Source organism: Salvelinus namaycush, chromosome 11 (genome assembly GCF_016432855.1).
Source record: "Salvelinus namaycush isolate Seneca chromosome 11, SaNama_1.0, whole genome shotgun sequence".
NCBI classification, from domain to species: domain Eukaryota; kingdom Metazoa; phylum Chordata; class Actinopteri; order Salmoniformes; family Salmonidae; genus Salvelinus; species Salvelinus namaycush.
In genome coordinates, this window is record NC_052317.1 from 44365668 (window position 1) to 44373455 (window position 7788).

Here is a 7788-nt window from a genome sequence, read left to right on the forward strand (position 1 = left end):
TACCTGTAGTCCACCTGTCGTCTACCTGTAGTCTACCTGTAGTCCACCTGTCGTCTACCTGTAGTCTACCTGTAGTCCACCTGTCGTCTACCTGTCGTCTACCTGTAGTCCACCTGTCGTCTACCTGTAGTCTACCTGTAGTCCACCTGTCGTCTACCTGTCGTCTACCTGTAGTCCACCTGTCGTCTACCTGTAGTCTACCTGTAGTCCACCTGTCGTCTACCTGTAGTCTACCTGTAGTCCACCTGTCGTCTACCTGTAGTCTACCTGTAGTCCACCTGTCGTCTACCTGTAGTCTACCTGTAGTCCACCTGTCGTCTACCTGTAGTCTACCTGTAGTCCACCTGTCGTCTACCTGCCGTCTACCTGTAGTCCACCTGTCGTCTACCTGTAAAACTGTACAGTATTTCTTGACCCTGATTAGTCTTCTGCATGTGATGGCTGTCGGACTATCTTCATGGGTCACTGTGTTGTTATGGTTCAACAAGACAAATCATTTGGGGTTGTCTTTCTAACTTTTAAACAACATAATATATACCGTACTTTTGATTTGTTTAATAGTGAAGTGGAGAGAAATGTACAGTGTCTTTATGTCCTTCCTGTAAAGAAAAGTGAATTAGGATTGAGGTAATGCACCTAAAAAGCTGGTTTGTGCACCGCAGGTAAATTCTATACATAGAAAAGAGGGAATGGATTTGTAAAGATGTGTTTCAGCAGGTGGATTCAGCTAGGATATCATATTCACAATTTACCACACGTTTGTTTTGTGTTTTGGTTTCAAAGAAAACATGTATTTAATTTCAGAAACAAGTCCAAACAGAATCACCACAACACATTCCTGCAGACCAATGACTCCGTGTGAAATCCACACCATGTTTGTTGTTCAATATCCACACGCAACGTCTATTTAAGTGGCTTTTTGTATGCTACTCCTGTCCGTGTGTTTATGTGTGTATCCTACTGCGGCCTGTGGTCTTTACAGTGTTTCTCTTCTGTGGTTGTCGACTGAAAACATGTTTGGATCTCAGAACAGAACCTTCTACCGTCAGGTATATGTTTTTTGGAACATTGAACGTAGTGCTATGATCAATAAACTATAAGGAGGGCAACATCTGATTTGAGACTTTGAATCTCAACAATATCACACAACACAACACATTTTGTTTGTACAATCACTTTACTGGAGACTTACAGTGCCAGTCAAAAGTTCGGACACACCTACTCATTCAAGGGTTTTTCTTTATTTTTTTTTACTGTTTTCTACATTTTAGAATAATAGTGACGACATCAAAACTATGAAATAACACATATGGAATCATATAGTAACCAAAAAAGTGTTAAACAAATCAAATTATATTTTAGATTTTAGATTCTTCAAGGTAGCCACCCTTTGCATTGATGACAGCTTTGAACACGCTTGGCATTCTCTCAACCAGCTTCACCTGGAATGCTTTCCCAACAGTCTTGAAGGAGTTCCAACATATTTGGCTGCTTTTCCTTCACTCTGCGGTCCAACTTCCCCCAAACCATCTCAATTGGGTTGAGGTCGGGTGATTGTGGAGGCCAGGTCATCTGATGCAGCACTCCATCACTCTCCTTTTTGGTCAAATAGCCCTTACACAGCCTGGAGGTGTGTTGGGTCATTGTCCTGTTGAAAAACAAATGATAGTCCCACTAAGCTCAAACCAGATGGGATGGCATATTTGGAACCATACATCTCTAATTTGGACTCATCAGACCAAAGGACAGATTTCCACCAGTCTAATGTCCATTGCTCATGTTTCTTGGCCCAAGCAAGTCTCTTCTTATTGGTGTCCTTAAGTAGTGATTTCTTTGCAGCAGTTCGACCATGAAGGCCTGATTCACGCAGTCTCTTCTGAACAGTTGATGTTGAGATGTCTCCCTTGAACTGTGAAGAATTTATTTGGGCTGCAATTTCTGAGGCTGGTAACTCCAATGAACTTACCCTCTGCAGCAGAGGTAACTCTGGGTCTTCCTTTCCTGTGGCGGTCCTCATGAGAGGCAGTTTCATCATAGCGCTTGATGTTTTTTGTGACTGCACTTGAAGAAACGTTCAAAGTTCTTGAAATGTTCCAGATTGACTGACCTTCATGTCTTAAAGTAATGAGGAACTGTCATTTCTCTTTGCTTATTTGAGCTTTTCTTGCCATAGTATGGCCTTGGTCTTTTACCAAATAGGGCTATCTTCTGTATACCACTCCTACCTTGTCACAACACAACTGATTGGCTCAAACACATTAAGAAGGAAAGAAATTAACTTTTACAAGGCACACCTTATAATTAAAATGCATTCCAGGTGACTACCTCATGAAGATGGTTTAGAGAATGCCAAGAGTGTGCAAAGCTGTCATGAAGGCAAATGGTGGCTACTTTGAAAAATCTCAAATATATATATTTTTATTTAACCAGTAAAGCCAGTTAAGAACAATTCTTATTTACAATGACGGCCTACTCCGGCCAAACCCTGACGGCGCTGGGCCAATTGTGCACCTCCCTATAAGGACTCCCAATCACGGCCGGTTGTGATACAGCCTGGAATCAAACCAGGGTCTGTAGTGACGCCTCTAGCACTGACATGAAGTGCCTTAGACCGCTGCACCACACTTTGTTGGTTACTACATGATTCCATATGTGTTGTTTCATAGTTTTGATATCTTCACTATTATTCTACAATGTAGAAAACAGTAAAAATAAAGAGAAACCCTGGAAGGATTAGGTGTGTCCAGACTTTTGACTGGTACTGTATATTCCAGCTCAGTTTTAGATAGACTACCCTTTAACCTTTGTTAAATTGTAAATTGAAGAAAATAAAATGGATTGATGATGCACGGTTTTGTTTGTTAAGTAATGTCCTTTAGTATCATAGCATATTAAATTACCTATAAATCACCTTCCATATCCTTCAATATTACTCTGCCATCCAGGAGAATTGTTCATTTGTTTGTTTACCTAATCTCAAAGTGTTTCAGGAAGCATTTCTCCTATTACCCCCTGGATGATGAGTAACATCAACAACATCCTATTTCCCTAATACATTATCCTTGTCTGTCCGTCTTTAGTGCCACGATGAGGCTGGGTTTTGCCCATACAGACAGACATTACCTTTACAGTGTCCAGCTGTGCCTACGGGACTTGGACTAATACACTGCTGTATGGGCTAATATATGAGAAAGCCCAGAAAGACATACATTATTGAAACTGTTTGCTCATCGTAGGAAATGCTATTCTCACACAGGTTATTAATGCACAGGGTAATACAATTAAAGCTTTTAAAACACATTAATAGGGATCTGAGATACCGTACCTGAGGATAACAGCACTTATAGAAACAAATACGCATGTCAGTCTCTCCTGGACAGTCGAGGAGAGACTGATTGCATCACTTCTTGTTTTGATAAGAAAACATCAATGTGTTGGGAAATTTCAAATCGTTTGCGTTGTGAACTTACACACAGCTCTGGCACACACACACTTACCCCACCATGCATGCCACCAGGGGTCTTTTCACAGTCCCCAAATCCAGAACAAATTCAAGAAAACGTACAGTATTATATAGAGCCATTATTGCATGGGAACTTCCTTCCATCTCATATTGCTCAAATAAACAGCAAACCTGGTTTCACAAAACAGACAAAGCAACACCTCGTGGCACAACGCCTCTCCCCCATTGGACCTAGATAGTTTGTGTGTATGTATTGATGTGTAGGCTACGTGTGCCATTTTTACATTTATCTAGTTCTGTCCTTGAGCTGTTCTTGTCTATTAATGGTATTTGAAATTCTCATAACAGTTGATTTAGTGGCCTATATTCTCATGACAGTTGACAGTTGATTTAGTGGCCTATATTCTCATGACAGTTGATTTAGTGGCCTATATTCTCATGACAGTTGATTTAGTGGCCTATATTCTCATGACAGTTGATTTAGTGGCCTATATTCTCATGACAGTTGATTTAGTGGCCTATATTCTCATGACAGTTGATTTAGTCAACTATATTCTCATGACAGTTGATGTAGTGGCCTATATTCTCATGACAGTTGATTTAGTGGCCTATATTCTCATGACAGTTGATTTAGTGGCCTATATTCTCATGACAGTTGATTTAGTGGCCTATATTCTCATGACAGTTGATTTAGTGGCCTATATTCTCATGACAGTTGATTTAGTCAACTATATTCTCATGACAGTTGATGTAGTGGCCTATATTCTCATGACAGTTGATTTAGTCAACTATATTCTCATGACAGTTGATGTAGTGGCCTATATTCTCATGACAGTTGATTTAGTGGCCTATATTCTCATGACAGTTGATTTAGTAGCCTATATTCTCATGACAGTTGATTTAGTGGCCTATATTCTCATGACAGTTGATTTAGTGGCCTATATTCTCATGACAGTTGATTTAGTAGCCTATATTCTCATGACAGTTGATTTAGTAAACTATATTCTCATGACAGTTGATTTAGTGGCCTATATTCTCATGACAGTTGATTTAGTGGCCTATATTCTCATGACAGTTGATTTAGTCAACTATATTCTCATGACAGTTGATTTAGTGGCCTATATTCTCATGACAGTTGATTTAATGGCCTATATTCTCATGACAGTTGATTTAGTAAACTATATTCTCATGATAGTTGATTTAGTAAACTATATTCTCATGACAATTGATTTAGTCAACTATATTCTCATGACAGTTGATTTAGTAGCCTATATTCTCATGACAGTTGATTTAGTCAACTATATTCTCATGACAGTTGATTTAGTGGCCTATATTCTCATGACAGTTGATTTAGTGGCCTATATTCTCATGACAAATGATTTAGTAAACAATATTCTCATGACAGTTGATTTAGTGGCCTATATTCTCATGACAGTTGATTTAGTGGCCTATATTCTCATGACAGTTGATTTAGTGGCCTATATTCTCATGACAGTTGATTTAGTGGCCTATATTCTCATGACAGTTGATTTAGTGGCCTATATTCTCATGACAGTTGATTTAGTAAACTATATTCTCATGACAGTTGATTTAGTCAACTATATTCTCATGCCAGTTGATTTAGTCAACTATATTCTCATGCCAGTTGATTTAGTCAACTATATTCTCATGCCAGTTGATTTAGTGGCCTATATTCTCATGACAGTTGATTTAATGGCCTATATTCTCATGACAGTTGATTTAGTAAACTATATTCTCATGACAGTTGATTTAGTAAACTATATTCTCATGACAGTTGATTTAGTCAACTATATTCTCATGACAGTTGATTTAGTCAACTATATTCTCATGACAGTTGATTTAGTCAACTATATTCTCATGACAGTTGATTTAGTGGCCTATATTCTCATGACAGTTGATTTAGTCAACTATATTCTCATGACAGTTGATTTAGTCAACTATATTCTCATGACAGTTGATTTAGTCAACTATATTCTCATGACAGTTGATTTAGTCAACTATATTCTCATGACAGTTGATTTAGTCAACTATATTCTCATGACAGTTGATTTAGTAGCCTATATTCTCATGACAGTTGATTTAGTAGCCTATATTCTCATGACAGTTGATTTAGTCAACTATATTCTCATGACAGTTGATTTAGTCAACTATATTCTCATGACAGTTGATTTAGTCAACTATATTCTCATGACAGTTGATTTAGTCAACTATATTCTCATGACAGTTGATTTAGTCAACTATATTCTCATGACAGTTGATTTAGTAGCCTATATTCTCATGACAGTTGATTTAGTAGCCTATATTCTCATGACAGTTGATTTAGTGGCCTATATTCTCATGACAGTTGATTTAGTGGCCTATATTCTCATGACAGTTGATTTAGTCAACTATATTCTCATGACAGTTGATTTAGTCAACTATATTCTCATGACAGTTGATTTAGTAAACTATATTCTCATGACAGTTGATTTAGTCAATTATATTCTCATGACAGTTGATTTAGTCAACTATATTCTCATGACAGTTGATTTAGTCAACTATATTCTCATGACAGTTGATTTAGTAAACTATATTCTCATGACAGTTGATTTAGTCAATTATATTCTCATGACAGTTGATTTAGTCAACTATATTCTCATGACAGTTGATTTAGTCAATTATATTCTCATGACAGTTGATTTAGTAAACTATATTCTCATGACAGTTGATTTAGTCAACTATATTCTCATGACAGTTGATTTAGTGGCCTATATTCTCATGACAGTTGATTTAGTGGCCTATATTCTCATGACAGTTGATTTAGTAGCCTATATTCTCATGACAGTTGATTTAGTGAACTATATTCTCATGACAGTTGATTTAGTGGCCTATATTCTCATGACAGTTGATTTAGTCAACTATATTCTCATGACAGTTGATTTAGTCAACTATATTCTCATGACAGTTGATTTAGTCAACTATATTCTCATGACAGTTGATTTAGTGGCCTATATTCTCATGACAGTTGATTTAGTGGCCTATATTCTCATGACAGTTGATTTAGTCAACTATATTCTCATGACAGTTGATTTAGTGGCCTATATTCTCATGACAGTTGATTTAGTCAACTATATTCTCATGACAGTTGATTTAGTCAACTATATTCATGTGTATTCTAGAGAATACCTGAGAACATTCAATAAATATGTATTAAATACCATCCCAGAATTAATGTAAACCGTCTTTACATTATAGTCGTTCAGCAGACGCTCTTATCCAGAGCAACTTACAGCTCATCTTAAGGTAGCTAAGAATGACAACCACCTCTTACAGTCATTGTAAACAAAGAGAGAGTACTACTTTCCTCAGTAAAGTAGCTTGATCAGTAAAGTCACTGGGAAAAAGAGCCACGTGTTCATCGTTACATGGCTTTTCCTCCTACATCAGGAGATGGACTAACATTAGAAGATGGAGGATAGTAATAACACTATTGACCACTGAGTGAACCGTGCATTATAATATTCCTGTAGTGCTTGTTAGCGACCTGATGCAAATGTACCTAATGCATGTTTTTTTTTTTTATGTCATTAACAGAGACAGCGATGTGCTTCCAAGACTCAGCACAAAAAAAAAATGTACATCCCAAATCGCAAACCTATTCCCTATATAGTGAACTACTTTTGACCAGAACCCAATAGGAAGCCTAGTCAAAAGTAGTGCACTATATAGGGAATAGGATACGATTCTGGATGCGATTCCCAAAGCCTTAATGGGAGTAGATGAGTTGAGGCTCCCATTTACCTAAAGCCATAAGAGCTTTGTAATAGCCGTATTAGCTGTGTATTATCCATGCAAACCTCACGCTGATCACCTCTATTGAGTTAACTGGTACCTTGATCATCCAGGCAATGGAACAGAATATGTATAATGGTGTAATTACATACTCGACTTTATCAGCTTTATGGAAAATCATTCCACAACTTTTCTGCTGAGTTATGAAGAATCTATAGGATTACAGCGATTACACAAGTTTTGTTGGAGAAGGAGTGTGTGTTTTGGACTGCTGGATTCTTGTACGGCTGGTGAAAGAGGGGATATTGCAAATATAATGATCGTTTCCGAGTCATCCTTATCAATGGCAGCTAAACAGTGCCCCCTAATGGTACAATAATAAACTACAGTTAGAAGGCCTAGTACCGTCAAATGATTTAATCTTCTGGCCTCTGCGAAAGACTGTAGGTTATCTGACCTTATCTCAATGAAACTAAACTGTAGTGGTAGTCTATAATGTTATGATGATGATGATGATGATTACAGAAGCAAGG